Genomic DNA, 23,435 nt, shown 5'->3' with positions numbered 1-23,435 from the left:
TTGGTGATTGTGATTGTACTCCACCGATGGAAGATTAAAAAAAACTGAAACGAATCACTTTGGGTCAGATGCAGCTCACATTTAGTTCATCTGCAACATCAGAGAGAACACTGATGCGAACATCATCTGAACCAATAATATTTTCACCGCGAATTAATAGTACACTAGTGGAAACACATGCTGAGAATCCTCAAGACTCAAATGCTCAGATTACACCAAGTCCAATCGCACATAGACTGAGATCAAGAGATGCATCATAATATAGATCTAAAACCTATAATGCGCGGAAGTACACATTTTTAGGCATGCATCATGGACATAATCCATATAAGAAATTACGACAAAAAGCAAGATAAAAGCTATTTTAAACATCTCTGTTGCCATGGTTACTTTAAACTTTAAGAAAAATAGGGTACCATGTAAAGTGCTTGGTATTTTGCTATTAGTAATAATATTACCCAAATATTCCATGTTGTTCATTAACAGAATGGCACTGAAGCCGTCGAAAACCCCTATTTTTATACATAGTTGTTTAAAAATGAGAGAAAATGCGTTACCATGGAAACACGAGCCCCGCGACATATACATTTTAAGCTTATATTAGAAAGCTAACGTGCATACTAGTAAAAGTATCAATTATGCAGACTTCTACGGATATCAATGAAACTAAAATACACTGAAAAGTGTTAAATATCCGTATTTTCCTTCTTCTTTCAATATGAAATACCTTTGGAGGGTCATGTTCTTTAAACCTGGATAAAAACTGAACTTGAAGAGACAAAGACAAACGAAATTGAGATTGTAGCAGTTAAAACTTCATATAACACGAAATACAAAAAAAATGCTGCGGTTCAACTAATTTGAATTTACCCTTGAAACAAGGTAAGCTACCTCAAATAACACATATTTTCCTCAGTTAAAGTCCTTGAAGCGGGTACACATTCCATCATTGTTTGCTTGGTGTTATTGGATTTATGAATGAAACCTGTCAAACATTTATTTTAAAACTTTGTTAGGGAGCTAACGCATATGCTTATAGTAGCATGACTATAAATACATGCAGTATGAAAACTGTGCCTAATGTAGAAATTCCACTAGAGGATACAGACTTTTTCTAGTTCTCATGTTTATGTATTTAACATGATTGCTTCAACATAAGCAGAAGTCAAACAATAACTTAACATTAAATTCATCAGCTTGTTAACGCAAAAATACAATAACACGAAAATAAGAAGAATGATTTTTAATCAAAAATATATAAATACACAAATTAAGCATTTACAAAAAAAAACATCCACCATTTTGTTTATATATTGTTTGATACGTTACTGCTAGCAAACATATTTCTATTGACGAAAAATTCACAATGTTAATTACTGTAGAACAGTGATAAGCATATTTTAGGTTGTGATAAAATGCAGTAGAAGTATGTTTTAGTACTTTCTGATATTTCACTATACACGTATTATGATGTTGAGATTATCTCTGATGTTGTTTTTTTCTTAATTAAAGTTATAGAATTGTTTTAATTAAAGTTATAGAATTTTCTCTAATATTGCTTTATAGATCTCAGTCACATCACAATTTTCCTTGTAACAGGTGGTGACCATCATAAATCATGGCTTGGAAAAGAAAACTCACATTTTTTAAATAAACAAAAGAATATTTACCTTATTCAAGAGCGGGACTTTTTAAAAGGACCTCCGTTGCCTGTTTTGCTTTTCCATTTGTTAGAGCTACTTAATGGTAAGTCTGTACCAAGATATATTAGCTCGTTCTGATCTTTTGTTCTGTCGGCTTCGTCATTACCTGCCTCTGATATATCAGAATACTCGCTACCATGACTAGTCCTGTTGATTCCATTTCTTTCTCATCATGATTCTCATCACCGCCTGCATTTAAATTCAATAGTTGAATCTTTAAGTCGGTGTTTTTCTTCATAACTGCTCTGGTTTCAGCCTTTGCTGCATTTAGAGAATCCTTAAGACCTTGTATGGTTTTCTTTAAATCTACTATTTCAGATGCTCGATCATTAGCAATCGTCTGACTGTCTTCTAACCGGGTACTGACATTCAAAAGACCTGCTTGTAAACCCTTGACTTCCTGCTTCAAATCGATTACTTGATACCCGAGACTACCTTTCTCCGTATTTAACACATTGATTGTTGTAGTATTTGCATTTACTTCAGACTGGTGCATAGACACAGCCAAATCCAAAATATTATTCATATATTGATCCATATTTGTTACGTTTGTTAAGTATTTACTTAGCAAAAACGACATGTTATGATTTGCAGGAAAGTATGGCAGTCTTTTATAGGGAAGGGTGCTTGAGAAATGATAGAGTCACGAGTTCAAAGTCTGCCTAAACTGTGTACATCATCATTGGATCTATTGTGCTCTAAGCACGGTATTTTTTTTTTAGTAGAAATGATATGAAAAAAAAATGTCATGACGATGGTAGAGATAACATTTACGCACCTCATGACATAAATAAAACGTCAATCATAATTGTGTCATACGATGTTGATTCACTAAAGGTCATTTACATAAAAATACATCTCCGTTACGGGTGATTTTTATCGTATTATGCATGTAGTTCAGTAAGAGCATGTACGCTACAGTTATGAAACAGTGCTTTCACACTTTTGTTTTCTTACCATGCCATACTTATATAATGGACCGCTATATCTACAAATTGATGCAACACTATTAATTGTTCATAGGAGTTGTCGCTCGCAAATGACATCTCAAGTGTAAAGATAAATTATAGAAATTTAAGCAATCGTTTATGCTCTCAAATGACAATCTCAGTTTAAAAGGTTACAAAAAGTCATTAGAGCCGTGTGACTGTTATTTTTATTATAGTATTCACCCACGCACTTTAACATAAGGTGACCTCACGTTTTTTTTTTTCAAAGGTTTTTGTTTGACTCAAACAACGTGACAGAATTTATGAAGAATGTGATTGTGTGTAATATCAGCACATTCCACACCCAAATCATCACGCCTACCAATATTTTTTACTAAGTTTCTTGAAAAGTACTGAAAGATCATGCCATCTTGAAGAACAAAAGGGATGCTTTCATAAACATCATGTACCAGATGTCTTTGACTCACCTTTTTAAAAGTGCTAAATAATGTAAAGGTCACTATTCTAACGCATTCCCCGAAATGTATCCTTCACCTAAAAGATAAATCATCGTTGACATCTTAGCACACGCTTCAGTTAACACTAGCTTCAATCACGCGAGTCTAGAAAGTTCCATTGCATTATTTTTGCAAAACACGATACCTACACAGAACGCGCGTTTGGACTTTTATTCATCAACCTTTTTGTTTATCTTTTATTGATACTATAAAAGAGAATTAATACTATAAAATGAAATTGATTAGAAAAAATACATAAACGAGCAGATCTCCAGTTTTGAAATGTTCTTTGCAGTGGGATGAAAAAATGTTCATAAATGGACATCACCGTTGAGACAATCGCATTTATTTAAAAAAGAACTACAGTTTTCTTGTAGACAAGATGTGGAAGAGTTCATTTTCTTCTGGAAGACCCAAATGCAGATATTAGCGATTTTTTCTATCGATTCAATGTACACTTTTTGATTTTAATGTTTGACTTCTTTATGTGTGAGAAGATGGCAGATGAACTTTGTGACATAATATACAGACAAAACCAAGCAAATATTTTTGCTATCATGAATGACTTGGAATATAAGTCACTCTTTTTGGAAAGTTTCAGTGAGAACTTTATTAGAAGAATGGATAAAAGAAACCCTAAAAACCTCCATATTTATATCTATTTAAGAGATGCTCACGACGACACCCGCAAAGATGATAGTGTTGAAAGATAACATTTAAATTAATTTTTGAAAAATTACCGAAACATAAGTAACTTGTGAAGGATAAGTTTGAAGCTTTTTGATGCTTCATGTAAGCGTATGGATTCCTTACTCATAAAATTTATACGCATTATATATGTTCCCTCGTTTTCATACGTTTACTGTATAAAACAGCTGCAACAAGCTGAATTATTGTATGCTAATAAATTTTGTAATCAATATGCATTACTGCGTTCATACTTTCGTAACTCTCAGGTAAGATTTGTCTTCCTTAGATAATTTATATGAAAGGACGCTTTTGACAATAACAGCGACTTTAATAGGGGATGAAAATCCCCGAGACGGTAACGTCCGTATATAGATATTCGTCTTTGCTGTTTGCATATACTGAGGCAATTTTTTTTTGATGTTTTCCGGTTCCAGTTTATGTAAAATCCGCTGACTGGTTGTCTTTATGAACATCCGAGCACCCCGAATCAGTCATAGAAACTCGTAAACCGCGCTTACATGATTATTTTACTTCTTTTTCGTAATGAAAACTGTACATGCAACTGAAAAACACTTTTAAAACAGTAAGGAAGTGTAAAGACCGTCAAGTTTCTGCGTGGAGTGCAAACAAACAAAACAAAATTCTAAAAGCTAGTGCGAGAACGCTGAATGACGTCACCGGCATGGCTTCCGTAAATTTTGCAAAGTATGATATTCGCTGTAAGAGGTATGATGACACTAAATGTAAACTACAGTTTAGAGCAAAGTTTCACTTTCTTGAGCGTTGAATATTTCTTTCTAAGCGGATATATAAAAGATAAATCCCCAATGCTAGGCGGTGCCTTAATTCATATTATGTATAATACGTTTGACAACGTATTCTCTAACCATATGACACGTGTTTGTCGTATTCTCTTACAATATGACACGTGTACATTATTTTCTTACCATATGACACGTGGGTACCGTATTCCCTTATCAACTTACCTCGTGATTACGTGGTATGACACATGGTCTGAATCGTGGTATGTCACATGGTGACACGTGATATGTCACGTGGTATGTCACGTGGCAACGTATGCCCCTTACCGTATGTGGAGAGCACTCTGTTTTACACTACTCACCGCTTCAAGTTGAAAGTTTGTAAAATGAATATATATTGATAGATGATAAATAAACTGTATATTTTGAGTGATGCTCCTGAATATTATAATATTCTCAATTTAATATTTCTATTATAAATCATTTTATTAACATAGCAATAACAGCAAAATGGTGTAACGATAAGCCGGACAATATATTCGGAAACATAGATATATAATATCGTTTTGTGAAGGTGAAAACATATATAATCGGGAATTAATTAATGATCAACATTTTTATTTCACCCATGAGCTTAAAATGACGAAAACATGTATTAAATCAGTGATAATGATTTAAACCTTGGTGTGTATGTACTACGAGTTGTATACAGGTTAACTGGGGAACTGCAGAAATTAGCGAAGGATACACACTCTGGTAAAGTTCTAATTGTGTGCAAGATATGTGTATGACCAGAACCTGCAAACCGGGGATTAAATTTTTATCGCTCAGAATAGGCTCAAATTTCGAGAGGTGACTAATCTTAAGGTCAGGATTAACGTGGTATTGTGAGATTGAACTGGGGAATTCGCCGGTTCGCGGCGTATCCCCGGTTTGTTGGTGTGTATTCATACGAAATTACCCGGTTGGCTTCGTTTGCACACGCACACGCACACGCACACGCACACGCACACGCACACACACACACACACACACACACACACGCATACTTGTAAACGCTACCAGTCGGGAATGTAAGTTATAAAGTTACCAACTGGGAACTTCTTTATTACTGTAGCTACAGTTATCATATTTCTATCAAGTCATACTTATCATCTTTAAATTATCCGAGACTTTAGATTAAACCTATCTTCAATTAATAAGCAATACGATTTTTCACATTCAAAACGGGGAATTTTGTGTTTAAACCAACTGAGGTGAATGTGTAACAAACCGGGTGTTTGTGTATAGACGAAATGCGTACTCGTGTGTTTCAAGAAAACGGGGAATTAGTGTAAAGACTAAATGAGGTACAAGTGTATAACTAAACGGGTGTGTGTGTATAGTTGAAACGAGGAACTAGCTATTAAAATGGTGTATGCGGAAGCTCCTGTTACATATCATATATATGAGAAAAGTCAATCAAGGGATTTAATTTGATTTGACGGATTTTACGCCATTTTTAAACAGTATTTCAGTTATGTCAGGGGGGCAGTTTACCCAAAAAATCGTTTCTGGAAAAATCAAATACTAGTACAATATAATCAAGCTGTCGGTAGCAGGGATCGAACTCATGCTTCTTGATTAGTGAAAGATTAGACTGATTTTAAGTCAGCGATTCTAACCACCCGAACACAGCTAGAGGCGGTTAGTCAATAGAGGAAGTTCTATATTTGGTATTTTCGTACATGTAGTACGTTAATATTCGACATTCAATCAAAGTTGTCTATATCAAAAGCTAACATTAAAATAACTGTTTATGAAAAGACATAGAACAATCGAATAACAAACCAGACACATGATACAGATACACAATAAAGCACAAAACAGTATCTGGTTGTATCAATTTTATGTTTAAATCACTTTTCATTGCCTTCAGCAACTGTTGAACTTCGATATTAAGTAATATTGTATATTTTAGTTCCTTGTTCATGTTTTAACTAAATATTTTCATTAGGCATTCACAAATTTGTGCTAAGCAGACAATTCATTTTTGCTTCAATTCTACTCGTTCCAAAGACAGAATTAACAGTCAAAACATATTAGTGATTCTTATAAAAACATTCGGATGAAGGAAATCATGCAAAATAAACAAAACAAAAACAAAACAAAAAAAAACAAAAAACAAAACAAACAGACAACTCACTGGGATTATCTCCCAATCGGGGTAATATTTCATTGTTGTGTTCCAGCATTTGAAATGTGTATTATTATATATACATTTTATACATTGTCAAAGGCAAATATGTGTTAAAGTTAAGACGAAAACAATAGAAGTATGTAGCTAATTAATTTGAATAAGATAGAACTGATACAAACACATAACCCTTAATCAGGAAGAATGACAGTGACAAAGCATTTATTTTTATTTGCGTTTTTCTCTCCGATAGTAGGCTAACGAAAACTAGATTTTCTTAGAAAAAACGTTCGCACTTATTTGCAAAGTAAAATTCCAGATTCAATATGTGGAAACAGGAAATAAAAATCGGGGAATCGTTCATTCAAACTCCGCAATGATACGGTGTCCCTTCATTTTCATGGCCGTAGCGAGAGACTAAATTTTACCGAGGCAATTGAGTACGCGCGTTGTTCATGGTTGTTGGGTATTTGAGTGGTAAGGCAAAGTGGCGACAGTCAGAGGGGTTAGTTAGGGAGGTTGTGTCCCACACTCCCCCATAGGAGGGTTTGTGGGGGACCACCCCACCCCCAAGAAAGTAGGATATTTGGTAAAGACACACTTTGTTGCTCTTTTGTTATAATTTTGTTATAATTAAAAGGAATAAACATTACCCTCTAACACCACGATCTACCCCGGGTACTTATACCGATTTGTGGTTCGTTTGTAATGTGTCTCTCTTGCGATGGAGGTAACAAGACCTACTTTTTTGGAGGTGTATGTATAATATATTTCTTGATGAAGCTCATTCAAGTAGAATTAAATGTAAAAATGTTCAAACCATTTTCCCTATAAAGTTCCGTCTAATGTTGCTCTCATGCTGAAAAGGACATTTGTTTTCTCTAAAAAAGGCTTCTTTCACTCACAACAGAGATAAGTGCAAAATGCGTATCAAATCATCAATGCATTATTTGTGGCGTTAACTTAGAATTAAACCTCATGAAGTTAAAAAGAACATTCAAATAGATATTAATTGATGATTACAGCATAAATGAAGTTTAATCAATTGATCATGAAACCACATAACCCCGCGGCATTACCTATTGTCTGCATATAACGCTTCAACAACAACTTAGCGCTTAATATTCTTTAAAATTAGTGAAAATAAGCCACACCGTTGTCCCTTTGATAAAATGAAATACATATGATATAAACTAAAATGATAATTAAGTTTCAAGTGATTTTGCTTTTGGCACCAACAAAATCGTCGTTTTTCTTCCTTTTTTAATCTAAACCATGCTTTAATTTCAGATTTGGTTTGGGAAAAAATGAATTTATATTGTAGGAAATTAAACATAAAATCGCGAGAAAACGTAGGATGTAAACTTTTCTTGTGGATTTTTTTTTGCACCGGTTGTAAGTGCCCAAGTACGAAAAGACGACGCAAAGAGCGCGAATTTCAATTCGGGATCCGAATGTTAAACGAATGCAAAATGCAATCCAGGTGAATGTTTGGTAATAGCTATTTGGTACGTTTTAACACGCCTATTTTATTACATATATACGGGGTCAAGGCGTAGCGCAACTAATTCTGAAACTATTCAGCGGGAGGATGTGAAAAATGGGAATCCACTTCTCTTTGTGCAGGTCAGTTGAATCTCCCCAAGGGTGAAGATTCTGGGAAAAGAAATATACTTGTAGCTTCTTCGGAAAGCGACTGGCCAGTATGACCGGAGTAGATCTATAATGCACATGGATGGCAGGTAACTCAGCATACTAACATACGCACAGACATATAGTCATTTTTCGAATATATATATAAACAACAGAAATTCAATAAATAAAATTTAAAGACTGAAGAGATGAGGTGTAAGATGAAATAAAGATTCAAAGAGACTTTTTGTCACACATGTAATGTTAAACTGCGATACAGGTATACATTACATCCTGCCGTAGCGGCCACCGCAGGTATTAATTAAGCAGCTGTTCTAGTATCATAACTTTTTATTAGTATAAAATACCCGTGCAATTTTGAAAGAATGGTAAGTATAAACGTGTAACAAGAAGTTTTGTCTCTTAATATCATTAGAAAGCAGCTGTCAACAGCTTTTTTCTCTCATTTTGTTTTACAAATGCAATGACGCTGCAGCTTATGTGCATATAACACAGTAATGTGATCCAAGCAACTGAAACGCAAAATACTTTCTTCGCGGCATTCATTTCGCTATTTACTTTTTAAAGCAATTTTTTCATTGTATTGTAAATTCTTTTTTTTTTTTTTTTTTTGCATTTAGCCGCAATGTTTCGATTATGATACAAATGTATCTGATATGATACACTGAATTTTTTACACAGTAAACATATTTTGACCGCCATTATATCTGATAAATCTTTTGAAGATTACTAAAATTTCTTCATTGGCGTGTCTGAATGTTGAAAGGATCATGAAAGGATATCAAATTATGTTTTCTGTCATCCACTTCTTGCAATAATGGTAAAACTTATCTTGACATAAACCAGTATGGTATCATCTACTTTTGAGCACGGTGAACATTTACAGTAAAATTAAGGTGCGCGATTATTATATGAATGACAATTGTGTAATATTTACTAAGCTGCAGGATTAGGAGTACCAAAATCTGCATAAGGTAAATACAAAACATTTATTTTGACCGTATCCCATAGTTTCAGATTTGCATATGAAACCGAATGTTTTGTCACTCGCTGAATTGGCTTATAAATAGCGTTAAAAAGTGGAGCATTTTTTAAAATTGAACGACTGAAAAATAGAAATCTTATATATTTTTTTAACATGACCTCGTAAGTAGGAGTCCGAAATAGATGCAATAATTTGCGCAATGATTTGTAACAGTTTTTATTGAGGGGAGGAGATTGAGGTATGTGGTATTTAAGATCAAACAAATTAGTCAAGCAACAGCCCTGTATTTACTTCCGAAATTTACAAATCTACAGTAATACAGTTTACTAATATATGCGCAAACACCGGCCTCGCCTGATCTTTGCTTCTCTCGATCTTTTATCCCCCATTTTTAGGCTTTAATTGCAAATGTTATTTAGCGCAATCAGCAGTGAGTGTTCCACGCTACGCACCCGGGAGTGACCTGTACAGGTTGGTATATTCGGATGATGCTGAGCCTTGGGAATATTGAAAACACTTATTTGAAATGCGCACTTTGAACAACGGTAGTTCGATACTGACATATCTCACATACGTCACACAGCTGTGACGTCGTAGATATATGTTATAGTTTGTTCCATAGATTTTATAACACTTCTATTCGAATAATACTTACCAAACCGAGATCAATTTTTTGAAGAACGGCTGGTAATTCATACAGCAAAGGCAAAACAAAACTTGGATACCAAAAATAGTGGCCTTGCAAAAAAAAAAAAAAAAAACCACCGAGGCAGAGGCGGCAGAAAAAATTAAAAATGACCATGGCAAGTTGCCTCAGTAGTCGCTACGGCAATGAAAATTTTTGCATATAAATTGTAATTTCTTGCAAGCGACGAAAATCGGGATCGATCCCTCTACGGCAACATGCGATGTACCGAATGAGATATATACTATCGAATGAAAACAAGATGTACTTCCGACACGTGCAATGAGCGTCTGACTTCGGATTTTTTGGATCAAGCATTAGTGAAATGAAGGTATTTTAAATGCATTTGGTATTGTTGTTGTTTTAATAAACACTTTCGTATCCTAATGATTATATTACATTTCTTTTTCCGAAAAAAAAAGAATATTTCAATGCTGTATATACCAGTAAAGCATATATATGCACTGTCAAAACTAAAGATAAATGCCCTTGCATTATTATTATTATAATACCAGATTTGTTGAGCGCCCTTTTCATATGGAATATACGTTCAAAGGCGCTTTACAATTAAACATGTGACACATCGCAGATATGTAGGAAAATAACAAAACATGACATATGCAACCACAAAACTGAAACTGAACAATTTGATTAAACGCCTTTTTTATAAATGATATATTCAATGGCGTTGTACATAATAATAAAAAATAATAGTTATTACAACAATATCATAAATGAACAATGATAATATTTACAGCCTTATTGTAACAAACAGCCATGACCGCACCCCCACCCTTGAGGTCGTTTTACCCCTATTGCCAATACCAGTGCTTTAAACATCTGGTACGCCCAGACGGGCTGCATATAGTGGTTCAACCTCCCGGTAAATGGTGCCATCATGTACTGTATTAGATAGAAATACCACACACTTCAAGTGAAACTCAAGTCTTGCGAAAAACACACACATAGAACGTCATAACCCTTAAAATGTGACATGATGAAATAAAAGCTGGATTGTCAATTTAGTTAATTACATGATGAATTGTACAGTTAAGAGATCTTCGTCAGCGACGAATGACTTGCCGTAGTTCTGTATTACAAAAATAACAATGGCATATTTATTACGGGTAGAAACAGTCACAGTTGGTATCTATGTGTTCTATGGCATTCCTAATTATGCCGTGTTAGTGTGTCGGCGAAAAGGGAAATGTCTTGATCTGTGTTGGTCAGTTAAACAGTGTTGGTCAGTTACGTAAGTAAGTAAGTCAGTACATTCTTGCTTTATAGCGGTCCCAGTTACCTAACATATTCTTCTTTGGGGCCCTCTTTGGATTAGAATGAAGAGTATTTTGATCAAAGTAAACAGTTTAACAAAGCTGTAAGCATTGATAGTAATTTTACAAACATGTCTAAACATGATAAGCTGGTATTCCTGTTTACTAATCTAAGTATGATAAGGTTGTCTGCCAAAACCTGCCTTAACATTTTATAGCGTCATATGTATTTTTTCTATGTAAATTTCTTATTTCATAGAATTAACATGGAAACCAGTGGCTTCAACTTAATATAAGTATTCTTTACTATTTGACTTCTGTAAGTGCTGGCGAATGTTTTCCATGTTAATTCTATGTTATTTTAAAAGTTTCTTACATCTGCTGTTTTAAGAGTACATTTGTAATTGTGTTGGGGTGCACTTATCACAGTCTCTTTTATCTATTTTATAAAATGCGGCTATATACTGTGCTTTAGGAATGCTTTTATTGTATATATTATGATTTGTACATATATAGAAGAGACGGAAATAAACATAGTATATATATAGTAGCAAATATTTAACAGAAATCAGAGAAATTATGTATGCATAAAACAAGATATGAAATGGAGTTAGCATTAAAATCCGTTCATCCATCGATCAATTTTATACAGTTAAATTTAAAACATGGTAATGAAAATTAGGTTTTGATTTCTTTTGGCAAACAATTCAATACAATTTGCCCGGAATATAAAAGACTATCTTTAAATAGTTCACAGTTTGTATTTGATATTATATAAATACCATATGGCAGCGTGTGTGACATTGATATTGTCAACCCAAGGGCAGAATGTCACCCGAGGCGAAAGCCGAGTGGTGACATTCTGTTCCGAGGGTTGACAATATCAATGTCACACACGCTGCCATATGGTATTTATTTTATTATACCGAACAAAACTAAACACATAAAAGTTTTTAAAATGTTTTTGATTCATTTAATAAATTCAACAGTTTCATCTTTAGCGCGGTAATCAGTTGTGTACACATTGAATAGCGACGTCATTACAGTACGACAATGTGTACAAGGGAGGCAATCATATGGCTAAAAAACCGAAGCAGTTATTTGCCCTTATATGACATTCAAAATATCAGCGCGGTCACATGACCTGACAGTCACTTTCGCTTGGTCACGTGTCGAAAAGGTTGAAAATGTTTCTGATAGTCAAAATATCTCTTTTTCGGGTAATGGGATTTTACCATTGTAGACAAAAGTGAGGTATAATAAATACAGTTCAGGATGTGTGCTTTTGCAGAAATATTTCATTTATATAAGTATGTAAACCAGTTGACACTTTATACAGAAAACGTGCCTTCTGGAAAAAAGACGCTTATCAAATCTTAAATTATCATTAATTTCAAATTTTGATCAAAACCTTAAAATTCATTAATAAAAACAGAGCTACAGACCCGTTTTTGTAGTAATATAATTTTGTTTGTGTTAAATGTAGACGTTTTTCCAGTAATCCAGGTTTTTTTTAAATATGTACTTTATAAAACAAAGTTCGATATGATACTGTTAAAAGTCTCTGATTCTGTACAATAACCAAATATATGATGCTACTTTTTGCAAACTTGTTTAATATCAGTATTGAAAGTATATGCCAAGAATTTTTCGCCTGAACTTTGTCCAAGTAACTGAATAAATCATTATGCAAAACTGAAGAATGTCGTTATCTCTCTGAAAGCTTTCTAAGGTGTGTGTGTCCGGTTTAACTTCTTTTTAACAATTTTTCAGTCATATAAACAACGGTGTCTACTTGAAGCAGTGAGCACCATGCCCAACTTTATAGTGCTCCATCAAACAAAATTTCTTAAAACTCAGTTTTGATCAAGTTTAACTTTAACGGCCCTGGAGTAGAAAAAAAAACAACCCTAAAACAATAACATCACGCTCAGATAACTGTATGCCATATCTATACTTATACCTATTTCGTACAATACAATAATTTCTGACATGTATATGAGCCTATATGCTTTGTTGAAACATTTTTACATCATTGATTTCAACACATTGCGATTGCTGAACAAAATCAGCGCGAAAATAGCATGAAAATCCTGTGTTAAGATAATTGCATGAGTTAGCTACTGTATGATATAGGTTTTATAATTTTCACGTGTTCTTAATCAGTATTTTAAACGTACTGGAGTCAGATCCTCTTATGCTTTTTTTTTATGTGTAGTAAATTATATCAATAAGTTAATGTACAAATGTTGTTGTTCTTTTTTTTTACAAATAATGAAACTGTATTAAAATTCTCTGGCTTTGCTGTATTAATTACTGTTGAACTTACATAGGTAATTGCATTATGAGCTGATTATATGAACATCTTTGGAGGTAATGCTACATTTATTTTTTCAAATGCAGCACGGTAATTCAACAGGAATTAGTATATTTCAGCACCGCGCCTGAAGTTGAAAGTTTGTTCAATGTGATGAATATACATAAAATGTATATTTTGAGTAGTGTTCCTGTGTATTATAATATTCTCAGTTAAACATTAATATTGTCAAATCAAGTCATTAATATAGAAATAAAAGCGCATAACACAATAAACCGGAAAATATATGCGGTAACATAAATATATAATACAGTCTTGTGAACGTTAAAAGATATTTAATTGGTAATTAATAAATTAATCAACATAAACTTTTCACTCATAAGCTTATAATGACGAAAACGTATGTTAAATTAGTGAAAATAATTTCAACCTTTGTGTGTATGTACTACGAGTTGTATACAGGTAAACTTGGGAACTGCAGTAAATGGCGAAAGATACACACTGTTGTAAAATTCTGATTGTGTGTGAGATATGTGTATGACCAGAACCGGCGTACCGGGGAATAAATTTCTATCGCTCAGAATAAGCTCAAATTTCGAGAGATGACTAATTTGAAGGTCAGGAATAACGTGGTATTGTTAAAATGAACTGCGGAATTCCCCGGTTCGCGGCGTATCCCCAGTACGTTGGTATGTATTCATACGAAATTACCCAGTTGGCAGCGTTTACAACCCCCCCCCCCCCCCCCACCACACACACACACAACTTAAATGCTGAATCCAGAACAATCCAGATTTTGTTTTCAGTATAATTGTTTATTCATTGCCAAAATGTCACCAATAATACATTCATTGTTTTACAGAACTTCACTGATATTTAGACATTTGCTTGTAGCTAGTAAAGGAGGGGACACTTGGCTTTACTCTTGTTCGTCCGTCCATAAGAGTTTGCGTCATGCATGTCTCTAAAGGTACCTGACCCAGAGTCATCAAACGTTACAGGATTGTTATTCAGGTGTTTTACTTGGGATCTGATACAGCCAGACCAGAGTTATGGCCTTTGACTAAGTCAAAAATATGCATAATAAAAATGTATATAAATTGCATGTATCTTTAAAAGTATATTACGTATGATTATGATTCATTATAGGAAAAATATTCATCATGTGAAATTATACACTCGGAGAATTGCCAACGGTATCATTTAGCCAGTCCAACGTTATGGCCCTTGATTTATCCAAAAATATACATGACAGGTTTGTGTCGCAAATATCTCAAAAAGTGTTTGACCTAGGGTCATGAATATCATACTAATATCATTCAACATATGAAGCTGTGCACCTGGAATTGTGTTCTAGATTTCTGTCAGTGTTACCAGACTTTTGGCCCTTCATTGTCAAAAATATGCATAAAGGGCATACAAGTTTGTGTCCAATATATCTCAAAATGTACTTGGCCTTAGTTATGAATTATTACATGATTGTTGTATAGCATGTCTGAAGTTATGCACACTGTCTTCTTTTCTTTTCTTTTTTTTTGGATTTCACTCAGCTAGGCCAGTGTTATGGTCTTTCACTTAGTGAAAGAAAAAACACTTGAAGTGTTTAAAAGTTTGTATTGCATATATCTTTAAAAATATTCCACATAGAGTCATGAAACCAAGAACAATGACAGGAATGGGGCACCTGCGTCCTATTATTTCTGTTAGGTTAAATGTCACACCGACACAATTATAGGTCATATGGCGGCCTCTAACTTTTTAATTGAAAAAGACCCCAGATTGTCATCAAAGCATTAGTTTAGACACGGGTGGGCATCTTAGCAGAATGAATAATTGGTCGTAAGCAAGCTTTATGTCTTCTAAAATAACTTAACACCCCAAGTGAGAATTTATACCCAAGGCGGTGAGAGGCAATTGACCCAAAGTCAGCGACCATAATCACCCGGCTGCAGACGTCCCAAGGTTTATTTGCAACGTATAGAAATCCCTAAAGACTAGCTGTAAATCAAGGCCATTTTAGCTCTACCAGAAGTACATGTAGTCTTTGTAAACAGGTTTTAGTGAAAGAACATATTTTTTCAGACTAGTGATAAATCTTGACGTAAAAATATCATCAAACGAAACAAAAGATCAAACATTTACACAATTATTCAGCCAGTTAAAGTTACGACGTTTGCTTACAAACTGAAAGTTAACCATGAAAAGAGAGAGAAAGAGAAAGAGAGAGAAAGAGAGAGAGAGAGAGAGAGAGAGAGCTGGATGATTGAAAAGGGTCAAACTTTCTCTATTAAGAACATCTACACTTCATCGGTATAGTAAGTTATAATCAAGCAATACAAACACACCAAAAGTTTTCTGTGTAAAGAGCGTACCCTTTGATCTTACACCAATGTTATGATGGACAGACGAAATGATGCCTACCAATACTTAATGTGGGGATAATATTGTTAAGTTCTTTTCACCTTACAAACTAGTGATATATATTATTGTTCATACATTTACCCTCAATAAATCGAACAATTATATAAGAGCAGCTGTTTATATGATTGAGAAATGGTATTGCTGTTAATCTATAAATACATTTGATTTCCGATCTGTCATTATAACAAATTCTAATATGGCCAGCAATGCTTATTATGTTGACGTCACGCCGATGTATGCATCTAGAAACAGCGCTTTCAAATTTTTATCAAATACTTTACTTAATCGCATGTTAAAACCGAAATGTCACATTGTACAACTGTCTTGATTGGTGAGTTGGTTATTCACTTTGCAGAATAACTCTTCATCATTTTCGCCCAAATTAAATTCTTGCAAAAGACGTATTTCCATTTCGGTCCTGGCGTATATAAACAAAGGAGCACGACGACCTACCATTTGGCGCAATGCATGCCCGAATAAAAGTTCTATCATATTTGATCTAAATTTTCTTAAATAATGCTTTCGTGATACATGTCGATTCGAACTGTATAGGGAAGTTATCAATATAAAGTACAGGGATTTTTCCTAAATTAAACAATTGATGACGCTCATACCTTATATACCCGTTACTGCGTAAACTGAATACAACAAATGTTAGATGATTGAAATTGAATGATAAGAAGTCAATCCATTTTAAAATGGATTTTAAACTTATTGACGCGCAGTTAGTTCACAAATCCAATCCTATAAATTCCAACCACTCGGTGGGGTAAATAATCTGTGAGGGAGGTATACAAACACAAAAGAATTGTATTCAACCTTTGTTTCGTGTGGTTGAAAATATATCAGTAAGGTTATACAAATCCTAGAGCACAGGGTATGTTAACTGATCTTGATATAAAACTGATATATTCTTCAATAATAGAAACGGTGTTAAAACAAAACTAAACAGATTAAACATTATTTAATTCTATGTCAATACTAGCTTTGTTTGTTTTTAAGATAGAAATGTTTACCATATTTGAAAATAGCATGACACGGAAAATGGTAAATTTAATTCGTCTTTATAAAATGATTAATTTCTTTTCCTTAATACTCTGGTCGTAAATTTATTTCACTTCATAAAATGAGCTTTAAGTGCCAAATAATGACGTCAAAAAAAACTCTACCTTTTACCATATAAGTCTTTGCAAGTCGTTACAGATGCTGTTTTGGAAAAAAAAACATGACTATTTCCTTTTCTGGGAATGATACAGTCAATTGGGTACAAAGTTGCTGTTCTGTTATCAATTTACACATGCTTATAGTATGGCTGCTCTTTTAAATACTATATAACATACAATTGGTTATTAAATGGGTAAAATGCCTCAAAGGGGCAATAGATAACTATAGTCTGTCCCACCTAATTTTGGACCTCCGATAATTTATTTATACTGTATATAAAATTGTCAAAAATGACATCGTTAATACCAGACGGTTAATATCTCTAGGCACCTTTTTCATTTTTTTGAAAAAATGTAAAATGAAGTTAAAAATCAAGATTTTATGTTTTTCCCCATAGACTTGCATTGTAAAATGACGCGACGTCTATTTCAAGATGGCGGCGTCCATACAAACGTCATTTGGGGGGGGGGGTGCTCACAGTTAGCGACGTCTAATATTTTTATTGTTGAATAACAGAAATGGAAAATTAAAACAAACTCTGTCCAAAACTTGTAATATTTTCTTGTACGGAAGACCCTGAATTAACATTTTACTTCAAATTAAAGTTATTTCCGTTTCAGGTTTTCAGTTTTTTTTTCTGAAAATGTGTTTGTACTTACTCGTTCGCATTGACGTCAAATAAATACATGTCTCAAGTCAAGTGCGTATCATTGTTTCAGCCGTTCTATGTAATAGAGGTGGGGACAGCGGAGATGCGCGCAACCCATTTAACTAATTTTCATTATTGGTTACAGTTGTTTATAATCGTATCAAAGGTTCGGATGATAAACGTCTGTTAAAATGTTGTTTTTTAATAGCATGAATACATGTTTATGTACTGATTTGTGCTCACTATTTTTTGTGACCGTTCGATCAAGGTAAAACATTATTCCTCAATGCAATTAATGATTTAAAATATATATATTTCAATTTGAGACAACAGCCTATATAACGGACTACGTTAAACAAATTAATAATTGCCTTTATTTTTTATAATATAATACCAGTTTTTCAATTCCATCCTCGCGTCTTTATTTCCCATGCTCGACCGTTCGGTGAAATCCAAAGTGGCATTTTAAAACATTTTTGTGCTATTGATAGGCATGGTAGACCTATAGACAAAATAAAAATATGAGCCGCGCCATGAGAAATCCAACATATTGCATTTGCGACCAGCATCCGCGCAATCTGGTCAACTGCCTACTGCAATTAGAGAGACCGTTAGCGAACAGCATGGATCCTGACTAGATTGCGCGGATTCTGGTCACAAATGCACCATGTTGGTTTTCTCATGGCGCGGCTCATATGACTTTTTGAAGGGGTATTTTGTTCTTCAGCTAGATAAAAGAAGCATGTTCAAGCGCGTCAGTTACTTCATTTTCGATTATATAAAACACGTGTTTTTGTGTGTGTTTTTTTTTCACCAAGAAGTACGTATACGAAACATTTACTTCTATTACAAACGGGGCAGTACATAACTATATTGAAAATTCAACCAAAAAACACGTTGAACGCAAAACAACAACAACAACAACAAAAAACCCAGTTATTCCTTAAAAAATGATTTGTAGCAATTCAAACTTTACATAGATATTCAGTCGAAAAATTCGTACTTGCATGACCTTTACCTTACTGTGTATAACTAGCTTATCTACGCATCAAGATCATTACAAAAATATACTCTGGCAAAAATGACGGTATCAATTGCCACAACTTGTTACTAATGCAACATAGTATACATGGAATATCACTGCGGTCATGTATAAGCCGTGATATAGTCACATGCCAAATGAATTTTATTTTAGTTAAGTTGTTATCAATATATAAATATGTGAAGTTGTGTACTATACCATTATTCGACAATTTACATGCTGATAATTCTCTGTTACAATTACTAATACGCCTATCCAGTAATTCAATGGCCAGATTCATTTTGTTGACTTTTTCCTAGGAATCTACATTATTTAGGATGGTTTTCTACGGTGTTCCGTTTGGACAATCGTGACTTTTTATTTAATACTAAACCGAAATGCACGATGGTACGATGACGAAAACGCGATGGCGCGATGGCACGACGACGAAACAACGATGGTACGATGGTGAAAACGCGATGGCACGATGATGAAATCGCGATGGTGCGATGGTACGATGGTGAAATGTCGATGTAATATCGCGTTTTCATCATCGTACCATCGCGTTTTCACCATCGTATCATCGTACCATCGCGTTTTTTTATCAACGTACCATCGCGTTTTCATCATCGTGTCATCGCGTTTTCGTCATCGTACCATCGCGTTATCACCATCGTACCATCGCGTTATCACCAGCGTACCATCGCCTTCCGGTGGTCATGCGCAGTGGTACAGTATATGTGTCAGTAAAATACAGGCTTGATACAATCTCATTTTCACTTTGCACTATGTCCCTTCTACATCCTGACAAGAATAAGCTGAGTTTAAATAATACCATTTGTCTTTTACACCCAGCTTTTAATTTATTTTCATGCATACATAAAATACAAAGGACGTGGCCTTGAAGAGTTTACAGTTGTAATAAACTGAGCACTGAACATTTTTAAAACATTTTTCAAAACAGCAGAATCTTAATGGTAAATTTCGTCTCACAAAATACATTGAGATACATTCTATTCTATCTATTTTTGACAAAAATACAAGTGTACGGAACTACGTATTTGAAAACGCGATGGTACGATGGTGAAAACGCGGTGGTACGATGATGACACCACGAGGGTACGATGAAGATAATGCGATGGCACGATGGTGAAAACGCGATGGTACGATGGTGAAAACGCGGTGGTACGATGGTATGATGATGATAACGCGATGGCACGATGGTGAAAACGCGATGGCACGATGGTACGCTGATGAAAACGCAATGGCACTATGGTGTGATGGTGAAAACGCGATGGTACGATGATGAATACGCGTTATTACATCGACATTTCACCATCGTACCATCGCACCATCGCGATTTTATCATCGTGTCATCGCGTTTTCACCATCGTACCATCGTTGTTTCATCATCATGCCATCGCACCATCGTGTTTTTGTCATCGTACTATCATGCATCGCGGTTAAGTATTAAAAAAAGAGTCACGATTGTCCAAACGGAACACCGTAATTTTTAATCTGAAAACATTATGAGCCTGTTGGCACACATACCCTCTTAACATATTTATTTCTGTTTTCTTTGGGGTATGAAATGGTGTCCTCTGGTGCATTTATTAGTGGGTGTACTCCCCTCATTTTAGTGGGGTCAGGGGTCTCTGCCCTGGAAATCTTTGAAATACAGACATAAAATGGTTGCTTCCAGTGCAGTTTTTGGTCAAATATAGATCTAATAATGGAGGGGTTACTCCGTACTCCTCTCTTGATGTTGGGGCGGAGGGTCAGGGGCTCCCCCCTTGAAAATTTTGAAATACAGGTATGAAATGGTGGCCTCTGGTGCGTGCTGGGTGCGAATTTTGAGAAACAATTATTCCTTTACCAAAATAGTAGGGTGCATCTTTGATGAATAATATGAGTAGGCCTATAGGTCACTTCTCAGCCAACTGGAGGGGGCACGGGCCCCCTCAATCCGGCCCTGGATCCTGGCCTGCGGAATCTCCTGAAACTTCAGAACTTATGTTGACAGCCATCATTAGGTTTTCGTGTTGTTGTTTCTACGCCTGGTTTTACGTCACACTGACACAATTTAGGTCATAATGGAGACTTTCCAACAATCACTTTACAGGTAAGAAGTCAAAATTTCAAATTTATAAATGTTACGCACCAGGGCCGGTTCCAGAAATTTTTGACTGGGGGTGTGTGGGGGGGGGGGTAAGTCTAGGGGTATCAGGGGTAATCCCCTGGATTTTTTTAAGTACATGTTGTCCTTTTAGTGTATTTATAGATGAATGTACTTTCCCTCATATAAGAGGGGTCAGGCCCCCCACCCCCTTGACAATTTTTGAAATATAGGTATAAAACGGTGGCCTTTGGTGCACTTAAGGTCTTAATTTTGAGGCGACAGAGGGGATATGAGGACAGGGGGTCAGGGGGCTCTCCCCCGGAAAAGTTTGATAATTATACAGGTATGAAATGGTGACCTCTGATGCGTCTCTGGGTGTAAATTTTGAGAAATAATTATTCCTTTGCCACAATACTAGTAGTAGGGTCACTAGGGTGAATCTTTCATGAGTATGGGTCACTTCTTAGCCAACTGGGGGTTTTGGGTGGGGGAGGGGGCACAGGCTCCCTCGGCCCGGCCTTGGATCATGGCCTGCGCACCTTCCGTAACCGGTAACGTCAAGGTTGTTTGTTTTTGTCGGTGATAGAAAATCCCTTTTTTTACACGTTTTCTTTTAAAGTAGCTGTAGATCTATCGATATGTTATAAAGGAAATAAATTAACTATTTTTTTAAAGATTTAGGTCTGGGCTCAAACTTACAGCAAACTGAATCATTCCCGCCTTTGATTTAAATTTTATCCACGTAGTCAGACTGGCACAGTCGACAACTAATTTGCTTTATCCTCTTTAAATTCGGGACTCAGTTAGCTTCCATATTTACTTAATTAATTGTCGTTGGGGTAGCTATGCGTAACAAGCCGACATGTGCCGCCCATGCTCTTGATCGCTCGAGATATTTAGTGACGTCATATCTATATTGTATACCAATACCAATACCAAAAAATTTATTACGTAAAACATTATTACAATGTTTATAGTAACAAAGAGAAAAGAGAGAAAACATGGAAATACATGAAACTATAAGAACCATTTTCTGAAGGGTCATTACAAGTTCAGTAAAAACGGTTGCAAATATAGATTCTCTATATAAATATTTTGACAGATTCTAAATATAACATACAAGTTAGCAAGCAGAGAAAATACATTCTGTAGCTTATTCTTTTTCAGTAACCCTAATTCTATTTGCGAAATAGATAAATTTTGACAAGTTAGTTATTACTAATTTGGAAGAAGAATTCATGAGTAGCACAAACTTATTCAGATTCGGCCAATGGCAAAAATATGGCTTAAAGTACTTTTTCCTTAAATCTCTGTATTTGGGACAAACAAGTAGAAAATGAAATTCCGATTCGATTTTATTCATAGTACATGATTTGCAGAGCCGTTGTTCTCGAGGTATATTGTTGTATCTTCCTGTTTCGATAAGTAACTGATGGGCAGATGAGAGCTAATAAATATTTCCGGTTATGTATGCTTTCCAAATATTTCTCGCGCTCAAATGTATGCTTGAAAAGACAATATGAATATAAACGCGGTGAATTATTTATGTCAGAGTACCACGACTGATAATAATTATTAAATATTCTTTGTTTGATCAGCATCAAAGTGTTTGTATCAATCCATTGATCCCTCCATACGTACGCAAAGCCGTGTTCTTCCAGTATATTTTTAACATGGAATGCCCAATTTTTTTCCCCCATATGTTAAATTATTTTCGGCATCATTTCTCAAAAGAGTGTAAACTTTAAACGTCAGAGAAGAATTATCTTGTGCCAACAATTTTCTCCAATATTTCAGGATATTTATTTTACGAAATAAATGTAGCGGTACTCTACCCAATTCCCCATACAGGGCGGATAAATTTGTTGATTTCCTAACGCCTAATATACGTCGTAGGAATTTCACATGAATCATTTCAATGTCCGTTGCGGTATGCACTCCCCAGATTTCTGAGCAAAAGTTTAGGACGGAACCGACTAATATATCAAATAACTGGATTTTTCTAGATAATGGTAATTCAATCTGTTGAAATATCGAAAATGACATAATTGGAATTTAGCGTTTGAAAAGTTATTGTGTCATGGTGAGCTTGTTAAATGTGTAGAAGGCTATATTCTAAGGAGGCTGAAGCAGTTGACGTCTTTGTATCGTACAGGTTCTTCCTGGATTATGCATTTGGAAAATACTGTGATTAAAGATATTGTTTCAAATGCATAGTTCAGTTATTTGCCTGAAATTCTTCGAAAGACTGCCGCAGATTGACTGGATCAATTTTCGGATGATGGATTTTCAATGTATGAAGATAAAACTTTGAAAATTGTGCATTGAACTGGACATCGTTTGGAAGGATTTAAGGATAAATCGAATAAT

General features: G+C 34.8%; 1 protein-coding gene across 2 annotated transcripts in view; it reads left to right on the top strand.

The window, feature by feature from the left end:
* Window positions 1-9,228: 9,228 nt before the first annotated feature.
* Window positions 9,229-23,435, top strand: part of LOC123550549 (steroid 17-alpha-hydroxylase/17,20 lyase-like) — a 41,618-nt gene continuing 27,411 nt past the window's right edge. Inside the window, exon 1 of one of the 2 annotated variants that reach the window (XM_053524961.1) lies at window positions 9,229-9,404. The gene's annotated coding sequence lies outside the window, so the exon portion shown is untranslated. The remainder of the gene's footprint in view (window positions 9,405-23,435) is intronic. The other variant, XM_053524960.1, reaches the window with a different exon arrangement.

This window comes from Mercenaria mercenaria, chromosome 15 (assembly GCF_021730395.1).
Source record: "Mercenaria mercenaria strain notata chromosome 15, MADL_Memer_1, whole genome shotgun sequence".
Taxonomy (NCBI): Eukaryota; Metazoa; Mollusca; class Bivalvia; order Venerida; family Veneridae; genus Mercenaria; species Mercenaria mercenaria.
Note: the sequence above shows the minus strand (reverse complement) of the source record. Positions and strands in the feature narration are given on the sequence as shown.